This window comes from Aegilops tauschii, chromosome 1, assembly GCF_002575655.3.
Source record: "Aegilops tauschii subsp. strangulata cultivar AL8/78 chromosome 1, Aet v6.0, whole genome shotgun sequence".
NCBI classification, from domain to species: domain Eukaryota; kingdom Viridiplantae; phylum Streptophyta; class Magnoliopsida; order Poales; family Poaceae; genus Aegilops; species Aegilops tauschii.
The window spans coordinates 95592640-95614829 of record NC_053035.3 but is presented as its reverse complement, the minus strand read 5'-3'; positions in this window follow the sequence as shown (position 1 = coordinate 95614829).

Here is a 22190-nt window from a genome sequence, read left to right as displayed (position 1 = left end):
GGCGCCCGAAGACTGCGGTGGACGCCGGCGTCGAACCACGGCGAGTTAGGAGAAACGGAGGGTACCAAGAGCTTCAGCATCTTGTTCCGCGTCGATGGGTGGTGGACTTGTCCAACGGGGAGCACCACGTCGACGGCGACACTATCTCCGGCGGACGGCGGCTCGGGTGAGGATGGGGAACTCCGGTGGAGGGCTGCAAACTACGAATTGAGGCGTGGGTCAGAACGAGTGATGCAAGGTGAAGCTACTGGCAAGAGAATGGAGGCAGAGGAGCACACACGGGGGCGAATCGGGCTGGATCCCGTGGCGGGTCGCGGCGGCCGGAGTCGAGGAAGGAGACCTCCTCAGGGCTCTTCCAGTGGCTAGGCGTGCTCTAGGGGGAGTGCAGGGCTGGTGGGTGCTCGAGTTGAAGCTCGGGGCCTCTATTTATAGGCGGATCGACGGGGTGGCCGTGAACGGAGAATCTCTGGCGAGCGATTACGGCGGAGCAGTGGATTGGCAGGTGGTTTGAGCGGCCAGGCAGCATCAGTGGAGGTTACTGGATTCGTTTTACAGCAAAACGGGGTCGGTCTTGGCGTAATGGCGTCGGTCCACGGTGAGGTGACTGCACGGGCTCAACGGCGGCAGAGAGCGCGCTCCGCGCCCTGCGGTTCACGACGAGAGCGGCAGCGCGTTCGGGGGAGTGGAAGGCCACGCGGCGAGCTCCGGTGGTTTGGGCGGCGCTGGGTGGCGTCGTCGGCGCCGTGTCTCCCGCTGGCGCCCGCAAAGCCGCCGCCGGCGTCGGTCACGGGGCGGCGCACCTTCTGTTGCTCGTCGCCGACGCCCGCAAGGCGCCAGGCGTTCGTGCGGTGCAGGAACAAGAGAGCGGGACGAGGAGAAAGGCGACGCGGTGGTACTGGCGAGATCGACGTCCGCTTCTGAAGAAAACGACAGCAGCCACTTGACTGAATCTCTGAACTTTCTGATTGTGACAAAGACAGTGCACTGCAGGTGTTCGACAGAAGGTTTTGGCTATGAGATAAATTTTTCTGGAGCTGTAACTTGGTGAGATGACCACTCAAAGTACCCAGAGGCTGCCTGATTTTACTTGGAATTTTTGGAGAAGATTTTGAATGAATTTCACCAAATTTGACAAATCTGGTCCAAACTTGCATCAGGTGTAGTTTGAAAATTTTGAACTGAAGACCAGTGGATCTTCATGGTTCTAGCTTGAGGGTTCAAAGGACTAGGAGGGAGAGTTGGTTTGGTGGCAAAAATCAAAACAGAAAATGGAGTTCCTTTGCAAATCTCCAAGTGCTAGAAAAGAAGGCAAAAATTTATTTGAATAGAATTTGAATGGAAATAGATACATGGGGAGGTTCAACTTGCTGGATTTGATGCAAATCATGATCCAAAGGTGAGGGAAGGGTTAGGAGAGAGCATTTGCACTAAGGCCATGGCAAGAAGGAATTGTTGAAAGTGGCAAAGAACTTCCCAAAAGCCATAGTGCAAAATTCAAAAGGATTTTCAAAAGTTATTTTCCCAAATGAAAAACATTTTGTCTTGAGTCCAAATGAAAAGCAAGAACTTCCAAGACCAAAGGCAGATCTTGGGTGAATCCAAATAAAACTTTTGCCATAAGGAAAAATATATGAGAGGGAGAGTTCTCTTGAAGAAAAAAAAATTAAATCACTCCCCTCAAGCCAAATAAAATCTTTTGAAAAATCCAAATAAAAACTTGGGTGTCACATTATATCTTATGTCCGAACTGTCTTGCGAGTACTTTCATAGTACTCACCTGGCTTGTTGATTTGGCCAGATGTTGACGAAGGCGATCTCTTGGATGAAGAGTTTGATAGTGCGTCCGACGCCTAGAGGAGTCCCAGTCAGTCCTGTGCGATCCCGGATATTGGTCACTTGTATTATATATGCTTCCGCCACCCGCAATAAGTCTCCTCGAGCCTCACTCCGACGCTCGAAGAGCTGTAGTTTTCAGGAGTCATATCACCCACTTCGCGGTGATATTTCCACCACCGTTGTTATCGTGAGTTAGTAGTCATGCCACCCTATCCGCCGTTATGTTTTATTGGCGTTCATGTAATAAATTGTTGAGCAGTCTCCGCTCAACCTTGTATTATATTCGGTACTCCTGGTATTTTTTCTTCTGTGACCAAGATATTGTCTACCAGTGAGAAGGAATTCTTCTTTACTGGTCCGTAAAAGGGATTGGTCTCTCAATAAATATTTTATTGAAAAACCGGTCGTGACATCCGCCAAATACTTGGGGCAGTTCTGCTTCCAGTGACCAGCCCCTTTGCAGTAGAAGCACTCAGTCTCAGGCTTAGGTCCAGACTTGGGCTTCTTCACTTGAGCATCAACTTGCTTGCCATTCTTCTTGAAGTTCCCCTTCTTTCCTTTGCCCTTTTTCTTGAAACTAGTGGTCTTGTTAACCATCAACACTTGATGCTCCTTCTTGATTTCTACCTCCGCAGCCTTTAGCATCGCGAAGAGCTCGGGAATTGTCTTATCCATCCCTTGCATATTATAGTTCATCACGAAGCTTTTGTAGCTTGGTGGTAGTGATTGAAGAACTCTGTCAATGACACTATCATCACGAAGATTAACTCCCAGTTGAGTCAAGTGGTTGTGGTACCCAGACATTCTGAGTATATGTTCACTGGCAGAACTATTCTCCTCCATCTTGCAGCTATAGAACTTATTGGAGACTTCATATCTCTTAATTCGGGCATTTGCTTGAAATATTAACTTCAACTCCTGGAACATCTCATATGCTCCATGACGTTCAAAACATCGTTGAAGTCCCGATTCTAAGCCGTAAAGCATGGCATACTGAACTATCGAGTAGTCATCAGCTTTGCTCTGCCAGACGTTCATAACGTCCGGACTTGCTCCTGCAGCGGGTCTTGCACCTAGCGGTGCTTCCAGGACGTAATTCTTCTATGCCGCAATGAGGATAATCCTCAAGTTACGGACCCAGTCCGTGTAATTGCTACCATCATCTTTCAACTTAGCTTTCTCTAGGAACACATTAAAATTCAAAGGAAAGTAGAACGGGCCATTGATCTACAACAACATAGACATGCAAAAACTATCAGGTACTAAGTTTATGATAAATTAAAGTTCAATTAATCATTTTACTTAAGAACTCCCACTTAGATAGACATCCCTCTAGTCATCTAAATGATCACGTGATCCATATCAACTAAACCATGTCCGATCATCACATGAGATGGAATAGTTTTCAATGGTGAACATCACTATGTTGATCATATCTACTATATGATTCATGTTCGACCTTTCGGTCTCACTGTTCCGAGGCCATCTCTGCATATGCTAGGCTCGTCTAGTTTAACCCGAGTATTCTGCACATGCAAAACTGGCTTGCACCCATTCTATGTGAACGTAGAGCTTATCACACCCGATCATCACATGGTGTCTCGGCACGACGAACTGTAGCAACGGTGCATACTCAGGGAGAACACTTATACCTTGAAATTTAGTGAGAGATCATCATATAATGCTACCGCTGTACTAAGCAAAATAAGATGCATAAAAGATAAACATCACATGCAATCAAAATATGTGACATGATATGGCCATCATCATCTTGTGCCTTTGATCTCCATCTCCAAAGCACCGTCATGATCTCCATTGTCACCGGCTTGACACCTTGATCTCCATCGTAGCATCGTTGTCCTCTCACCAACTATTGCTTCTACGACTATCGCTACCGCTTAGTGATAAAGTAAAGCAATTACATGGCGATTGCATTTCATACAATAAAGCGACAACCATAAGACTCCTGCCAGTTGCCGATAACGGTTACAAAACATGATCATCCACTACTAGGAAAATGCTTATACACAGTAGCACAGTAGTAGCGCTGGAAAATAGTAAACGCTGCTGCTATTTATCAGTAGCGCTTTTCCTGGAAAGCGCTACTAGTAACTCTATAGTAGTAGGGCTGTGAAGCAGAAACACGCTACTACTATGTGGGACCAGACGAGGCCACCGACGGTCGCCGGAGTTGTAGCGATGTCCAGAAAAAAGTGCTACTATTAACAGTTTAGTAGCAGCGCTTGGTTTTACTGCGCCGCTACTACTAGTGGGCCCCACTTAGTAGTAGCACTTTTCCTGGAGAGCGCTACTACTAAGTCCAATAGTAACAACGCTTTTTGCAAAGCAGCGCTATTGCTAGTTGTGGCTGGTGCCACCTTTTCCACCCCTCCCCCTCCTCTCCCCCACTTTGCCCTCTCTCCCCCTCCTTTCCCCTCTCCCCTCTCCACTCTCCACTCTCCACCATTGTTGCTCTTCTTCTCTCTTCCTCCTACCTCTCTTCTCTCCTCATTAATGGCACCCTCCTCCATAAATGGCCTCTCTCTTTCTCCTACACCTCTCTTCTCTCCCCCATTAATGCCCCCATCCACCATAACCCCTCTCCATTAGTTAGCTAGCTAGATTCGATCACCTATCCTCCCCAACAACTAGATCTAGCTAGCTATTTAGCCAACCACACGTGCTCTCTCGATCGTTCTCTCTCATCATCTAATTAACCGCGTGCTCTCGATCGGTCTCTCTTAGGAGATATATAGGTGAGTAAAAAGTTGTTCATTTCAAGAATGGGAATATGTGTGTGAATGATAATATGTGTGTTTGGGATATATGTGTGTGAATGAGAATATGGAGAGATTTGTGCTAGTGACATGCCCGAGTTGCTTATGTTTTGCCGAAATGTCGATTTATTTCCGTTTCGGTGAATTTCGAGCAAACTCATATGTCCTATTTTAGGCAAGGTCATGCCAAAATTTTATATATTTGACTTTGAAGCATGCATTATTTATTTCATAACCCTTTTGCTTGTTATACCGTGCAGTCGGTCATGAAGGTGAGTGGATGGAAGGTGGAGCGGTACATGCAATCCGCGGTGATGGACATGTGTGCAAATAATCGGATTAGGATTAGATGTCCGTGTGCAAGATGCAAGGAAGGAGTCCTTTTGGACCCTTTTGATCGTAGCACTTTGAAGGCGCACCTGCTGATGAATGGTTTCATGGATGGCTATACTCAGTGGATAAGTGAAGAAGATGATGATGATGAGGACGTCCACATGGCAGGGAATAATGACATGGGGCTAGACGAAGAGATGACCGATCGACAAGAAGACAATGGCGCCGGACATGTCGACGGGGAAGAGTCCGGAAATGACGACGGTGGCGGAGAAGATTCCGGACACGGCGAAAAAGAGTCCGGACATGGCGGAGAAGAGGCGGCAGTCACACCGCAGTCTTCGATGCTACTAAGTGCAGTCATCCAGGACCCTCATGTTTGAGACCAACTTCGCAAGAGTACGACTAGCGAGAGAGCTGCTTCTAGAGAGGAGGCCAAGCTGGCGCAACTTGAAGTAGACTCGAGGACTCCATTGTATGACGGTTGCGATCCTGAGGTGACCTGATTGAGTTTCACGCTCGTACTTCTAAAGACGAAGGCCAAAAACAAATGGACAGACAAAAGCCTCAATGAGCATTTGAAGTTTCTACTTAATAAAGTTCTTCCCACGGGGAACCTGTGTCCTACTAGTGTCGAGGAGGCCAATAAAATCGTTTGCCCTTTTGATTTGCCGCACATTAGGTACCACGCATGCATCAACGATTGCACCATTTATCATGGGGAGCACGCGGGAAAAACCAGTTGTCCGGTGTGCAATGCTTCTCGATACAAGAAGGCAGGAAAGAAAGCTCCTCAGAAAGTTTTATGGTACTTTCCGATCACTCCCCATCTGCAGCGATATTTTGTAGATCCTAAGGAAGCAAAGCTCATGCGCTGGCACGCAGAGAGGAAGAAGCCCGACGATGGAGATGATCCGAGGCTGAGACACCTCGTAGATGGTAGCCAGTGGAGAGCACTCAACGCCCTATATGGATTTGCTGCAGAAGATCCAAGGAACATCATGCTTGGTGCCAGTACCGATGGCATGAATCCGTTTGCAAACCAGAACACCAACCACAGCACATGGCCCGTGTTTGTATGGATGTACAACCTCCCCCCATGGAAGTGCATGAAGACAAAGTACATACACAGGAGCATGCTGATTCAAGGGCCGAAACAACCGGGAAATAGTATTAACCTGTATATGGGGCTTCTGCAAGAGGAGCTAGACACGTTATGGAAAACACCGGCATGGACATGGGACACCAGCAAAGGAGAATATTTCCATATGAGAGCCGCGCTGATGACGATGGTGCACAACTATCTCGGTTACGGGTACACCTCAGGCCTGGTGTGCCACGGATACTGCGGATGCACGAGGTGCATGGATGATACAACGTCTCAACAGCTTACGTCAACAAAAGATGGTGGGTCCGGGCAAATCGTGTACATGGGGCATCATAGATGGCTCGAGAAGGATGACCCGTGGAGAAAGCGTGGAGATCTATTCTATGGGTTGGCTGAGCTTCGAGGACCTCCATGTAAGAGGAGCGGCGCCGAAATCGACGAGCTGTTGAGAAACTGGGATCAATGCCCCGCGCCAGGAAAGATCAAAAAGGCGTCGGAGCCACTGCTAAAGGTATGGAAAACAAGGTTTGTTTTCTGGGACTCGGAGTACTGGCCCAATCATGACACACCTCATTGCCTTGATCCAATGCATATCACAAATAATGTCCCTAAGAGCTTGCTTGGCACACTGATGAACATGCCGGAGAAGACCAAGGATGGGCCGAAGGCAAGGAAAGACTTGGAAGATTTGAAGATCAGGAAAGATCTCCACTGTAAAAAGTTGATGGAGGAGACGGAGACGGAGATGGAGGAGGGGGAAAGGGGCAGAAAAGTCAACAAGAATGAGGAGAATTATTGCCCCCTTCTTGCTTCACCTTAAGTGCGAAGGAGATCGATCAATTCATCAAGTGCCTTATGCGAATCAAAGTCAGTTCCGGTTACTGTGGGAAGATAAGCAGATTTCTAGACCCCAAGAAGAAAAGGTTCAGCGGGATGAAGTCTCATGACTGTCACGTGATGATGACGCAGATACTCCCGGTTGCCATTAGAGGGATAATGGCAACCGCACGTCCGTGACATGCTTACTGGTTCTGCAACTTCTTCGATGTTATATCTCGAAAGTCCATAAGTGTGAAGCAGCTCCAAAGGCTACAGGAAGAGATCGTTGTCATACTATGTGAGCTTGAGATGTACTTCCCGCCCGCGTTCTTTGACGTCATGGTGCATCTATGTGTCCACATCGTGGATGACATCATCGACCTCGGGCCGACATTCCTTCATAGCATGATGCCGTTCGAGAGGATGAATGAGGTCATCAAAGGATTCGTTCGTAACATGTCCCGTCCGGAAGGGAGCATCGTCCAGGGGTATCTGACGCATGAGTGCATCTCCTTTTGCGAGAATTATATAAGCGTCGAAGACCCTATTGTTGGTTTGCCCGTCAAGAAGCACGATGGGAAGCTCGAAGGAGATGGTCACAACAACGGCCGGAGGGAATTGCACGTGGACTACTCGGATAGACCGAACGACTTTGATAGGGCTAACTTTGTAGTGCTACAACACCTAGATGTGGTAGATGATTATGTGGCACAACACAGAGAAACCATCGCAAAGAAGTACCGTGATAAGGGGATGCTCAAGACGGACAATGAAGTTACTGTAGAGCACAACGCCACTTTCTTGCGCTGGTTTAAACAACAAGTTCTTGAAAATCCCCCGGAAGAGGGAAGTTCGGACGGATTGCTCATACACGCCTTAGCACATGGCCCTACGCCGAAGCTCGCGACCTATCAGTCCTACAATATCAATGGGTACACGTTCTACACGGAGGCCAAAGACATGGAGAGTGATTACCATAACTCTGGGGTGACAATTCAATGCGTGACTGACGCCAACCGCACAACTGAGAGATTCTAGGGAAGGGTCGAAGAGATCTGGGAGCTTGACTATGCTGGAATGCACGATGCGACGATGTTCCGTGTCAGATGGGCCAAGGATGTCGTAAGAGAAAACAAGTATTTCACCACCATGTCTATACCCGACGTGAAGAGCACTCCCGTGAACTTTAACGTCATCGCCAAAAATGAGCCATGGGTACACGCTAAGCACGTGACACAATGCTTCTTCATAACCGACCCGACCAATCCCAGCCGTGTTTTCGTGAGGAGATCCAAAAGGAGCATCGTCGGAATGGATGGAGTAGCCAACAAGGAGGACTACGACCAATACGGCAACCCGATGAGGGAAGATGACGATGACGATGAAGCATACGTGAAAAGAAGAATCAATACTACATTACCTAAGAATGATCGTAATCCATGGCTCCGGAAAAGTCACAAGGAGGGGATCAATTACTCAGGAACGAACAAGAAAGGGAAGAAGCTCAATGTGAAACGTCGTCGACGCAGCTGATTGATAACCCACAAGTATAAGGGATCAATTGTAGCCTCTTTCGATAAGTAATAGTGTCGAACCCAACGAGGAGCTAAAGGTAGAACAAATATTCCCTCAAGTTTTATCGACCAACGATACAACTCTACGCACGCTTGACGTTCGCTTTACCTAGAACAAGAATAAAACTAGAAGTACTTTGTAGGTGTTGTTGGATAGGTTTGCAAGATAATAAAGAGCACGTAAATAAAAAGTAGGGGCTGTTTAGATGAAGACACAACTAGGTTAGTTTTAGTAGAGAGCTTGTTGTCACAAAAGAAATTTATTTGTCCCTAGGCAATCGATAACTAGACCGCTAATCACTACTGCAATTTTATTTGAGGGAGAGGCATAAGCTAACATACTTTCTCTTCTTGGATCATATGCACTTATGATTGGAACTCTAGCAAGCATCCGCAACTACTAAAGATCATTAAGGTAAAACCCAACCATAGCATTAAAGCATCAAGTCCTCTTTATTCCCATACGCAAACAACCTACTTACTCGGGTCTGTGCCTCTGTCACTCATGCCACCCACCATAAGCTGAACATATTGCAAACACTACAGTGGGGTCCCTCACGCTTGCGCGACACGGAGAGCACCATAGGACAGCACCAATAATAAAGCATGCAACTCAAACCAATCACGATCATCAATTAGCCCATAGGACAAAACGGATCTACTCAAACATCATAGGATAGCCATACATCATTGGGAAATAATATATAGCGTTGAGCACCATGTTTAAGTAGAGATAACAGCGGGTAAAAGAAGGGTTACACCGCTGCATAGAGGGGGTAAGATTTGGTGATGACGGCGGTGAAGTTGTTGGTGTAGATTGCGGTGATGATGATGGCCCCGGCGGCACTTCGGTGCCACCGGAAGGGAGGGGGAGAGAGCCCCCCTTCTGCTTCTTCTTCCTTGACCTTCTCCCTAGATGGGAGAAGGGTTTCCCCTCTGGTCCATGGTCTCCATGGCATGGGAGGGGCGAGATCCCCCTTCGAGATTGGATATGTCTCTCTGTCTCACTCTGTTTCTGTGTTCCCTGATTCTGCCCTTTCACCGTTTCTTAAATTCCCAGAGATCCGTAATTCCGATTGGGCTGACTTTTTAACACCATCTCTATCCGGATATTAGCTTTCTTGCGGCGAAAGAAGGGCACCAACCGCCTTACGGGGTGGCCATGAGGGCCCAAGGCGTGCCTGACCCCCTGGGGCGTGCCCCCTGCCTCGTGGCCCCCTCGGGCATTGTATCGCGTTGATTCTTCTTCCCAAAAATCATATATATTCCAAAAAAATCTTCGTCAGTTTTTATCCCATTTGGACTCCGTTTGATATGGATTTTCTGCGAAACAAAAAACATGCAACAAACAGGAACTGGCACTGGATCAATATGTTAGTCCCAAAAATAGTATAAAAAGTTGCCAAAAGTATGTAAAAGTTGTAGATTATTGGCATGGAACAATCAAAAATTGTAGATACGACGGAGACGTATCAGCATCCCCAAGCTTAATTCCTGCTCGTCCTTGAGTAGGTAAATGATAAAAAAGATAATTTTTGATGTGGAATGCTACCTAGCATAATCTTGATCATGTAATATAATCATGGCATGAATATTAAGACACGAGTGATTCAAAGCAATAGTCTATCATTTGACATTAAGACAATAATACTTCAATCATACTAATAAAGCAATCATGTCTTTTCAAAATAACATGGCCAAAGAAAGTTATCCCTACAAAATCATATAGTCTGGCTATGCTCCATCTTCATCACACAAAATATTCACGTCATGCACAACCCCGATGACAAGCCAAGCAATTGTTTCATACTTTTGATGTTCTCAAACCTTTTCAACTTTCATGCAATACATGAGCGTGAGCCATGGACATAGCACTATAGGTGGAATAGAATACGATGGTGGAGGTTGTGTGGAGAAGACAAAAAAGGAGAAAGTCTCACATCGACGTGGCTAATCAACGGGCTATGGAGATGCCCATCAATTGATGTCAATGTGAGGAGTAGGGATTGCCATGCAACGGATGCACTAAGAGCTATAAGTGTATGAAAGCTCAAACTGGAAACTAAGTGGGTGTGCATCCAACTTGCTTGCTCATGAAGACCTCGGGCATTTGAGGAAGCCCATCATCGGAATATACAAGCCAAGTTCTATAATGAAAATTCCCACTAGTATATGAAAGTGATAACTCAAGAGACTCTCTATATGAAGAACATGGTGCTACTTTGAAGTACAAGTGTGGTAAAAGGATAGTAACATTGCGCCCTTTTTTTGGCGGGCTTCTTTGGCCCCCTTTTTAATTTAGGCTTCTTTGGCCTCTTTTTTTTTCTTTTTTTCATGGGGTAATGCTCTAATAATGATGATCATCACGCTTTTATTTACTTACAACTCAATATTACAACTCGATACTAGAACAAAGATATGACTCTATATGAATGCCTCCGGCGGTTTACCGGGATGTGCAATGATCTAGCATAGCAATGACATCAAAAAACGGATAAGCCATAAAAACATCATGCTAGCTATCTTACGATCATGCAAAGCAATATGACAATAAATGCTCAAGTCATGTATATGATGATGATGGGAGTTGCATGGCAATATATCTTGGAATGGCTATGGAAATGCCATGATAGGTAGGTATGGTGGCTGTTTTGAGGAAGATATAATGAGGCTTATGTGTGATAGCGCGTATCGTATCACGGGGGTTGGATGCACCAGCGAAGTTTGCACCAACTCTCGAGGTGAGAAAGGGCAATGCACGGTACTGAAGAGGCTAGCAATGATGGAAGGGTGAGAGTGCATATAATCCATGGACTCAACATTAGTCATAAAGAACTCACATACTTATTGCAAAAATCTATTAGTCATCAAAACAAAGTACTACGCGCATGCTCCTAGGGGGATAGATTGGTAGGAAAAGACCATCGCTCGTCCCCGACCGCCACTCATAAGGAAGACAATCAATAAATACCTCATGCTCCAACTTCGTTACATAACAGTTCACCATACGTGCATGCTACGGGAATCACAAACTTCAACACAAGTATTTCTACAATACAAAACTACCCACTAGCAACTCTAATATCACCATATTTATATCGCAAAACTATTGCAAGGAATCAAACATGTCATATTCGGTGATCTACAAGTTTTATGTAGGATTTTATGACTAACCATGTGAATGACCAATTGCTGTCATCTCTCTAAATATATATAAGTGAAGCAAGAGAGTTTAATTCTTTCTACAAAAGATATGCCCACGCTCTAACAAATATAAGTGAAGCAAAAGAGCATTCTACAAATGGCGGTTTTCTGTGTGAAGAGAAACATGCAATCCAAACTTCAAATGATATAAGTGAAGCACATGAAGCATTCTATAAAGCCATACTCAAAAGATATAAGTGAAGTGCAATGAGCATTCTATAAGTCAACCAAGGACTATCTCATACTAGAATGGTGCATAAAAGAAAAGGGAAAACTGAATGCAAAAGACGCTCCAAGATTTTCACATATCACATGAACGAAACGAATCCGAAAACATATCGATACTTGTTCAAGAAAGATGGGATGCCTTCTGGGGCATCCCCAAGCTTAGACGCTTGAGTCTCCTTGAATATTTACTTGGGGTGCCTTGGGAATCCCCAAGCTTGAGCTCTTGCCTCTCCGCCTTATCCTCATATCGAGACATCCTCGATCTTCGAACACTTCATCCACACAAAACTCAACAGAAAGCTCGGTAAGATCCGTTAGTATAATAAAGGAAATCACTACTCTAAGTATTGTTGCAAACCAATTCATATTTTGTTTTTGCATTGTAGCTACTGTAATATAACTTTTCCATGGCTTAATCTACTGATATAAATCGATAGTTTCATCAAAACAAGCAAACTATGCATCAAAAACAGAATCTGTCTTAAACAGGACAATCTGTAACAATCTGAACATTCACCATACCTATGGTACTCCAACAATTCTGCCAAAATTAGGAAAAATAAACAATTGGTATAGAAAGACAGTGCAAAAAGTTTCAGAACCGTTTGACGTTCCAGTAAAAAAAATCGCGCACTACAGCCAAAGTTTCTGTTCTGCACCGCACAAACCAACAAGCAATGTAAACATCCTAAAGGCAAATCTTGGCACATTATTTTTATAATAAAATGGAATTGTACAAGGGGATAATATTTTTTTAAAAAAATTTCTGTAATCAAGATTCACAAAGTTTCCGTGAGCATGAACAAAGTTCAAGGCTAGCTCCCACTTTAACAATGCTCGTCTTTCTCACTTTCACTTTCCTTTTTGAAAAAGTTTTGGGTTCCCCTCTATACTTTCTGTTTTTAAACTTTATAAAAGCACTCAACAGAAATAAATGACTCTCTAAAACTTCCGGGTTGTCTCCCTGGTATCACTTTCTTTAAAGCCATTAAGCTTGGCATAAAGTGCTCAAGTAATGGATCCACCCGGATCCCAAGGTATGTCAAAGCCAATTAGAATCAACAATGATTTAGAATTTAGTAGTGAGCACAAAGCAACATATATCAAGCAATGACGAAGTCTAACTCTCTTCCTATGCATCGGCATGTCATAAAAGAACAATTCATGCACACATAGTAAAGGCCAATGCATAGTATAAACAGTTTCTTGCAATTTTTTCGTGTTGGAAACATAAAGAGATGGAGATGTAGTTCTTCTCTCATAATAATTGCAAGTAGGAGAAGCAAGCACATGCATATTATATCTATCAAAATCATCATGTGTAGTAGTAAAAGGCAACCCATCAATATAATCCTTAATAAGTGCAAACTTCTCCGATATAGTGTAGTTTGGAGAATTCAAAAAGATAATAGGACTATCATGTGTGGGTGCAATAGCAACAATTTCATGTTTAACATAAGGAAATATAGCAAGTTCATCTCCATAAGCATAATTCATATTGGCATCTTGGCCACAAGCATAGACGGCATCATCAAAAACGGATATTCCAAAAGAATCAACGGGATCATAACAGTCATCATAGTAATCATCCTTCGGTAAGAACGAAGGGAAATTAAACAATGTATGAGTTGAGAGTTACTCTCATTAGAAGGTGGGCACGGGTAGCTAATCCGCTCTTCCTCCTTTTGTTCTTCGCTCTCATCACCATCTTTTTCATCCAATGAGCTCACAGTGTCATTAATTCCTTCTTCCATAGACTCCTGCAAAATATTAGTCTCTTCTTGGACAGCGGAGACTCTCTCAATAAAATCATCAATATCGGAATTGAATTCATAATTCTCATAGCAATATTTAAGTATAGCAAAATTTTCAGGTCTGTAAACAGCATCATCAAGATTTTCACACTCTTTAAACAAAGATTCAATTTCATAAGCACCCGTAAAAGCAACAAATTCTTCTATTTGTTCCACATCATAGTAATCATATATACCATTAGCATAAGAAGCCAAGGTTTTATCATCATTAAATTTGCATGAAAAGGGAAGGTGTTGAGCCTTCATCCTAGAGCAACAAGTATAATCATATCTCAAGCATAGTTCCCGAGCATACCAATGCAACATATGAATTTGATCCCATAATAGTTTCCCTTTTGAGTCAAGCGATAATCCCTAAAGTATTCATGTTGATCCATCGTGTCTCCCATTACATAATTGAATGGGGTTTTCTCAGGATTATCAAAGTAGTACATAATATTTTTCACATAACCAGCATCGAGGGTTTTAGGAGGTTCCCCATCTCCATGAGTAGCAAGTACACTTAATTTTTTTGGTATTTCGTCTTCCATATCCATAACTAAAGATAGAGAACAACTTAGAACAGAGAATAAAATCAACTTAGTGATAAAGCAAACAAGCACACACGAGAATATTCACCCCACGCTATAACTCCCCGGCAACGGCGCCAGAAAAAGGTCTTGAAAACCCACAAGTATAGGGGATCAATTGTAGCTTCTTTTGATAAGTAAGAGTGTCGAACCCAACGAGGAGCTAAAGGTAGAACAAATATTCCCTCAAGTTTTATCGACCACCGATACAACTCTACGCACGCTTGACGTTCGCTTTACCTAGAACAAGAATAAAACTAGAAGTACTTTGTAGGTGTTGTTGGATAGGTTTGCAAGATAATAAAGAACACGTAAATAAAAAGTAGGGGCTGTTTAGATGAAGACACAACTAGGTTAGTTTTAGTAGAGAGCTTGTTGTCGCACAAGAAAGTTATTTGTCCTTAGGCAATCGATAACTAGACCGGTAATCACTATTGCAATTTTATTTGAGGGAGAGGCATAAGCTAACATACTTTCTCTTCTTGGATCATATGCACTTATGATTGGAACTCTAGCAAGCATCTGCAACTACTAAAGATCATTAAGGTAAAACCCAACCATAGCATTAAAGCATCAAGTCCTCTTTATTCCCATCCGCAAACAACCTACTTACTCGGGTCTGTGCTTCTGTCACTCATGCCACCCACCATAAGCTGAACATATTGCAAACACTACAGTGGGGTCCCTCACGCTTGCGCGACACGGAGAGCACCATAGGACAGCACCAATAATAAAGCATGCAACTCAAACCAATCACGATCATCAATTAGCCCATAGGACAAAACGGATCTACTCAAACATCATAGGATAGCCATACATCATTGGGAAATAATATATAGCGTTGAGCACCATGTTTAAGTAGAGATTACAGCGGGTAAAAGAAGGGTTACACCGCAGCATAGAGGGGGTAAGAGTTGGTGATGACGGCGGTGAAGTTGTTGGTGTAGATTGCGGTGATGATGATGGCCCCGGCGGCACTCCGGTGCCACCGGAAGCGAGGGGGAGAGAGCCCCCCTTCTGCTTCTTCTTCCTTGACCTTCTCCCTAGATGGGAGAAGGGTTTCCCCTCTGGTCCATGGTCCCCATGGCGTGGGAGGGGCGAGAGCCCCTCCGAGATTGGATATGTCTCTCTGTCTCTCTCTGTTTCTGTGTTCCCTGATTCTGCCCTTTCACCATTTCTTAAATTCTCGGAGATCCGTAACTCCGATTGGGCTGAATTTTGGACAGAATCTCTATCCGGATATTAGCTTTCTTGCGGCGAAAGAAGGGCACCAACCGTCTTACGGGGTGGCCACGAGGGCCCAGGGCGCGCCTGACCCCCTGGGGCGCGCCCCCTACCTCGTGCCCCCTCGGGCATCGTATCGCGTTGATTCTTCTTCCCAAAAGTCACATATATTCCAAAAAGAATCTTCGTCAGTTTTTATCCCGTTTGGACACCGTTTGATATGGATTTTCTATGAAACAAAAAACATGCAACAAACAGGAACTGGCACTGGGCACTGGATCAATATGTTAGTCCCAAAAATAGTATAAAAAGTTGCCAAAAGTATGTAAAAGTTGTAGAATATTGGCATGGAACAATAAAAAATTATAGATACGATGGAGATGTATCACTGATCAGAAACCTACATCTATATGTATGTATCTATTTTGTGTACGCACTTAAGTAACCGTTATCGGTCAACTGATATGTTACCACCACATGCATGGTTCCGGTGATATGCGCGCAGTGGGGGACAGGGAGACGCCATCGTCGGGAGAAAAACAAAAAAACAAAAGCAAAAGGGAGAAAGCAGTACAAAAGAAAAAGAAAAGTAAACAGAAAAGAAAAGGAAAATAGTAAAAGAAAAGAAAATTAAAAACTAGAAAAGGAAAATAATAAAAAGAAAATAATAAAAATTGGAATAGTTAGCAGTAGCGCTGGATTGAGAACCAGTAGCTATAGCGCTTTGTTCTAGAAAAGCGCTACTACTATGTGCCATTAGCAGTAGCGCTGCTTTACAACCTAGCGCTATAGCTAAGTTAGCTATAGCACTGGGTTGTAAAGCAGCGCTACTGCTATTTTGAGTTAACCTCAAATTTGGCCAACCGCCAAGTCCGAATTCTCCCCCGGCCACTCTCCCCTCACCCTCTTCCCCCCACTCTGTCGCCACCGCCGTCGCCCTACCCGCCCTCGTGCCGTCCGTCGCCCTGCTCGCCCTCGACCGCTGGCCATCGCCCCTTGGCCACCGTCGACCTCGTTGCCGGCCGTCTCCCGAGCCCGTGCCGTCGACCACAACGCCGCCCCGCCTCTCCCCTGCCCCTGCGCCCGCCCTCGACCTCGCCGCCCCTGCGCCCGCCCTCGACCTTGCCCGCCCTCGCCCCGCGCCCGCCCTCGACGCCGCCGCCCTCTCCACTGCCCTGTAAGCCTCTCCCTCGCCTCTCCCCTGCCCTCCTCTCTCTCTCTCTCTGCTCTCTGCTCTCTCTCTAATTTGGATGTATGAACCCTAGCTAGGAGATGTAGCAGAGAGAGAGAGAGGAGATGTATGAACCCTACGAACCCTACTTTAGTGCAATTTTGTTTAGGGCAACTTACTTTAGGAAATTTAGCTTAGTGCAATTTAGTTTAGGGAAATTTTGTCTAGGGAAATTTAGTTTAGGGTATATAAAATACCTATAAATATATAAAAAACAGTAGCTAAAATAGTAGCAAATTGGTTTTGTAGGTATAAAAAACAGTAGCTAAAATTTATAAAAAAACAGTAGCTAATTAGTTTTTGGAGGTATATAAATTAGCTATAAAAAACAGTAGCAAACATTTATAAAAAAACATTAGCTAATTAGGGCAGTAGCAAATATAGCTAGGGCCAATTTTTTTAGCAAATGAGCAAATTTAGCTAGGGAAAAATTGTTTAGGGAAAATAAAAACTAGTAGCAAATAAAAACCAGTAGCAAATAAAACCCTAGATGATGTTTTAGGAGCATATAGCCTATACAATGTTGCTGTTTTAAACACTTGGTTAATTTGCTAAGTCCTGGAAATTTGTCATATGATGTTATATGAACTTGTGCCAATTGTCGAAAAATATCTGAGTGGCCTATGTTTTGCGGGAATGTTGATTCATTTCCGTTCCGGCAAATTTCAGGCGCTCCATATGTCCACTTTTTAGCAAAGGTCATGCCAAAAATTTCCGTGATTTTCTGCATGACTTGTGCTACAAACTAGGACATATGGAGTACCCAGAATTTGTCGGAAGGGGAATGAATCAACATTCCGACCAAATATAGGCCCCTTTTTTCTTTTCATTATATCTTTTATTTACAATTGTTGAATAGGAAACATGTCTACCGACGCCGAAGTCGCGGGTGGTTCTGCTCGCCTCGAAGACCCAATCGAGGCAGCAAATCACTATTTCGATTACCTGGACCAACACCAGATGGGGTTGCATGGTGGCGGCAGTGGCACCAACCCCGACACTGACACTTGCACCGGCACCGACACCACCCCCGAGACCGACAACGATGCTGTCGTAGCCAGTAAAGCACCAAAGAAGAAGAGGACACGAAGACGAAATGAGCTTGGCATCGGACAAATTGTGGTCACGGAGATGCACCCCAAGAAGTTTGAGCCCACGGCGCCGGAGGAAGCGCGCTCGTGTTGGGGCAATCAACTTGGATGCATCCTCAGGGAAACCACCAACATCAACGATGAGAGGTTGAGGAAGATACCATATATGGAGAACATGCTCCTAAAGAAGTTGCACAATAGGTTCTTGTTCCCCGGCCACAATGAAAAGAATATGAAGATCCGTGGAAAGACATCACCTTGACAAAGATAAACGACAAGGCGATGGTGATGTTCACCAACGACTTGTCCTCCTGGAAAGTTCGGGTGAAAAAAGCGATTGGGAAGAATGAACCGTGGTCCAAGATTCATGCTGACAATTAATCCATCAATAACGGAAGAGGACTTTGAAAATTTCAAGGAGAATTAAAGAAGAAGTCAAGGCAATGTCAGAGAAAATGAAGGCGCTCCGGGCCAGGAACACGCCTCCCCACCACCTTGGAAGCCGTGGTTACGAGGGGAAGAGGGCCGTATGGGCCAAGGAGGACGCCAAACGTGAAAGTCACGGAATCCCAGACCCCTTGGCGGAGTTCACCGACCCGCTGGAGCATGACTAGATCAGGGCCCGGTACAAGTGGGACAAAGAAAAAAAGCTCTTTTACACGGACCCGATCACGAGGGACTTCTTGAGACTTCTGGTAATTGTTATATTACCACATTATCATATTATAGCTTCCAATCAATTCGACTGCAAGTTTTGTCACATTAGTAAACCATCCACGTTCCTTTTGCAGAAAGAGCAGCACCAAAAGGCAGCCGAAAGCGATGAGTCATCACAGTCGTCGGTGAGGCCCAAGTGGGACACCCCATTCAACCGGGCCCTGAACATACTGAAGAATGTCCCGGTGGACAAGCCGCCGTCCTATGGACGTGTGCACGGCGTCGGAGATGGTGCCTCATGGAAGACGTGCTACCCCGAGGAGCTAGAGGAAAGAAGGAAGAGACACTCGGTCATCACTCAGCAGAGCATCGACGAGAAGGTCAATACTGCGGTCGATAAGACCAAAGCTGAGACCAAAGAAGTGTTGCTCGGGGCCGTCAATGCAGCGGTCACTGATGCGGTGGTCAGCTTGCTTCCGACACTATGGGATTTCACGAAGAACAATCCAAATGCACGGCCGGAGGACTTTCCCCTTCCCAGCTTTGTCGGGAGCAATTCGGTGAACACCAGAGCACCAGCACCTGCTCAAGCAACCGCAAAAGGTCCCGCTCCTGTTCATAGCAGCCCGACCTCCGTCTCTTGCATGGTCGGTGGGCCTTCATCGCTGGCTGAGCTCGACGCCCTCACGGTAATTACGCGTCATACCCTTTTCACCAGCATGTCTATAGTCTTCCGTTTCAGTTGCCTTTCAGATGTTTAACATCGCAGACATGTCTCCTTCATAGGCCGACGACACCCCGTGCACCCTACTCTATGACATCAAGGGCCAGAAGGTGGCCGTGGGAAAGGCAACGATCGTGAAGCCAAAGGACCACATGTTCCACAACCGAGAGATGCCCGATGGCGTCTTCAAGGTTAACGTGGCCAGTGTCTTAGCGGGCTTCAAGGATTTGCCTCCTCCGGTACCAGTCGATGACGATAAGACCCCTAAGATGATTGGCGCATGCAAGAGCTAGTTCTTGCCTTGGCCCAAGTCTCTTCTTCGTCTCGAGGCTCCCAGTATCATGCCAACGCCATCTTCTCAAGAAGGTATGAACACCACCCCACCTACCACATTACCTGCACCTGTCGTGGCGAGTGATAGCGGACGACGTGAGGGAGAGCCTCCATTAGTGCCAGATGATGTAGCCCTCGTTGTTAAAGAAGCAAATGTTGATGATGACATGGAGGATGATGATGATGACCCAGACAAGTATTTCAATACTGCCTATGATGATGGAGGATTGATGGCTCAGGACGGCGAAGACTCAGGCTATGAGCATGGAGATGATGACTTGATGCTGCCTGATTTGCCGGAGCCGGAACGTCCTAAGGTGGAATGCAAAAAGTCTCTCTTCAAGTGAGCCTCGCAGGAGACGCCTCTAGATGCCACCTGTACCCAGCAACCCCGCGACGCCCGTCCACTGATTAGCCCGACGACACTGTGGGTGGTGGTTAGGGAAGGTATTGTGGGCTCACTACCGCCACCCACCAAGAAGCAAAGGAGGAGACCGGGCAAGAAAGGCCCTAAAGGAGCCAGAGCTGCTTCAAGTAGCCAGCCGCCTTTGGAGCCCTGGGTGGTAGACAGAATGCCTGTCGAAGGTGTGCATCGCTTCCATGTCACTGGCTAGCCGATCCTACCTACGAAAGCGCTAGAGCACATACTGAACAATGATCTAAGGAGACTCCATGAAGATGTGCTGGCCAGAGAGAAAAGCCTTCTGGTCACGGAAAAACCAGGATACCCGCTTTACGTGGCTCAGGTGCCGGGTGGGAGGTTGTACGTCGAGAGATGGCCCGCGAATAAGTTCATCCTGCGATTTGACTACATCTACGACATGTTCCACATGACCAAGCTGGATTTCCAGTTCATCCGCATGTATGCGCTGTATCTGAACTACTTCATCAGGGTCGAGAACATCAATTATATCTGCGTCGCGGACCTGTTCTATATGCACGAGAGCTTCTTGGCAGTTTGCAAAGAGCACCGTGACTATGCGAGCAAGTACCTCGGCGAATTCCTGATCGCTAATAAGGACAAGGAAGTGATTCTCTTGCCTTATCATCCCACGTAAGTCATCCGCACATATCCTTTCTTAAGTGTTAATCATTGCTTTGCAAGCATGGAGGCTAATTTGGGGTGTACTTAATTTGCGCAGCCGGGGGGGGGGCGTCCTCATCGTTCTGTCCGCGGAATACTCCCATGCGATGTACTTGGACTCATCGAAGAACCTCAGGAAAAAGGATTACAAGCACATAAAGAGTGTTCTCGATAGTGCCCTGTTAACCTTCAGCTTGTCTGGTGGATATATCAAGGTGAAAAAGTACAGGAATCACGGGCTGGCTTTCGGTCATAAGACCGACTTCTGCTGCATCCAGCAACCGCACACCAGTATGGCTGATGGATTCTGCCTCATGCATCACCTGCTCGAGTACAGAAGGGATAATCAATGCCTTCGCATGTCACCTACTACCAACGATGCCGAGATTGTCAGCTGGGCCACAAGCATAGGAAGGACACCGGATCATCGAATCAGAGCTGAGTTTTATCACGTACAGTGTGAACTTGCCCAAGTGATCATGAAGCAGGTCCTCAAACCAACAGGGATGTTCTACCATGGGCCAATCACGCGGGAATATGTCCGAGCACTGCTACTCGCTCAGTGTCTGGACCTGAAGCCTTTCAAGAAGCTCGGGTGCTTCCTCCCTGACTATGAAGATTGGACCGCCGACATGGAGGACTGATTGTTGATGACAATGTGTCACTACTATCTTTCTATGGCAAAACTTTGAATTTATGCACGGCGAAACTATGTGGTGTAACTAAACCGTGGTCCTGAACTAGCGTAGATCGCTCTAGTTAATTAGTTTGGGTATGAGGAACTTCGTCATTTATGTTTACTATTGTTTGATTGTATTTTGCTAATTATGCCTCCTTGTTTTCTGAAGTACATTATGTTGCATATTATCATTCAATTCATCAACTCACGATGCAAGTACATAGATCAGAGATGGCGAAGGGCTACTATGCCGTGTACGTTGGGAGGGTTCCAGGAGTCTACAACCACTAGCCAGCCACTCAGGCCCAGGTGCACAGGTACCCGGGTGCTAGCCACAGAGGGTTCGACAGCAGAGCCGAAGCGGAAAGTAGTTACTCGAGGTGGACACTCCAGCATGAGCAGGGGCGGGACCACTGGTACTACATAGTCGTGCTCTTGCTCATGCTGATCGCTCTTCTCTTCTATATCATGGTTTAGATAGAGATGATGAAACTTGTGTGTGTGCCATGACCATGCAGTTGTACTTATTCGAGACATGACATGATCGCACTTGTGTATTGCTATTTTCGAGATTTAATGATATTTGTGTTGAATGATGATGATGTGGTATGATGATACTACTGTATGTCTATGATATGATGAGAATAGTGTATGTTTAGTATGATCTAGTGAAACTATTGTATAGAGCCTGTATAAATACACCACAAATACGTAGGGGGTGAGGGTCGGCGAAAGCAGGAACATTAGCAGTAGCGCTGGAGAGCACCTAGCAGTAGCGCTGGCTTAGCAGCAGCGCTTCACATGAAAAAGAGCTACTGATAAATATCAGTAGTGCTGGTCCAGGAAGCGCTACTGCTAACAATACTTAGTAGTAGTGCTACCTATACCAGCGCTACTGCTACAAC